Source organism: Bison bison, unplaced genomic scaffold (assembly GCF_000754665.1).
Source record: "Bison bison bison isolate TAMUID 2011002044 unplaced genomic scaffold, Bison_UMD1.0 scf7180017474868, whole genome shotgun sequence".
In the NCBI taxonomy this organism is placed as follows: Eukaryota; Metazoa; Chordata; class Mammalia; order Artiodactyla; family Bovidae; genus Bison; species Bison bison.
In genome coordinates this window covers 1-637 of record NW_011379999.1, presented here as the reverse complement: position 1 = coordinate 637, position 637 = coordinate 1, and the positions used below count along the sequence as shown (strand labels likewise).

The 637-nt window shown below is 54.9% G+C and overlaps 1 long non-coding RNA gene across 1 annotated transcript; it reads left to right on the top strand.

Annotated features, from left to right (window-relative positions):
* The first annotated feature begins 6 nt into the window (after nucleotides 1-6).
* Nucleotides 7-617, top strand: LOC104988907. Its single transcript, XR_825304.1, has 2 exons — nucleotides 7-152; nucleotides 535-617. It is a non-coding gene; the product is annotated as an uncharacterized LOC104988907 (long non-coding RNA).
* Nucleotides 618-637: the final 20 nt, after the last annotated feature.

Genomic DNA, 637 nt, shown 5'->3' with positions numbered 1-637 from the left:
TGGTGATTGTCGCTGCGGGCTGCGTGCTGCTCCTGATGGGCATATTTGGGAAGATCGGGGCTGCATTTGCCACCATCCCGACACCTGTGATCGGAGGCATGTTCCTGGTGATGTTCGGGGTCATCACTGCCGTGGGGATTTCCAATCTCCAGGTGAGGCAAGGCACCCTTGGAAAAGCAGCAGCATTACATCTCCTGAGAGGAGCCCATGGGGATGGAGATGAATGGAACAGCCTGGGGACAAGGGAGGAGAAGGGCATCCTCCAGCCCCAGCAAATGCACCGGCCCCAAATGGAGGGAAGAAGTAACCAGGAACATCCAAACTTCTGAAAAACAAAATTGGATCCGTTTGTATCGAATTATCCAAACCCCTCAGCTCTCAGGGTCAAGGGGGAGTTTGGACTTGACCCAGAGCCTGTGCCCTCTGAATCCAACCTCCCCCTCCAGCCTCCAGTGATGGGCGAACAGGGGGCACTTTAGAGGGGTGCTTGGTGTTCAGTATAGGTGCTGATGGCTCCAGGCCTCTCTCTTGCAGTACGTGGACTTGAACTCATCCAGAAACCTCTTCATCTTCGGCTTCTCCATCTTCTGTGGGCTTGCCATTCCCAACTGGGTGAACAAGAACCCAGAGAGGCTCC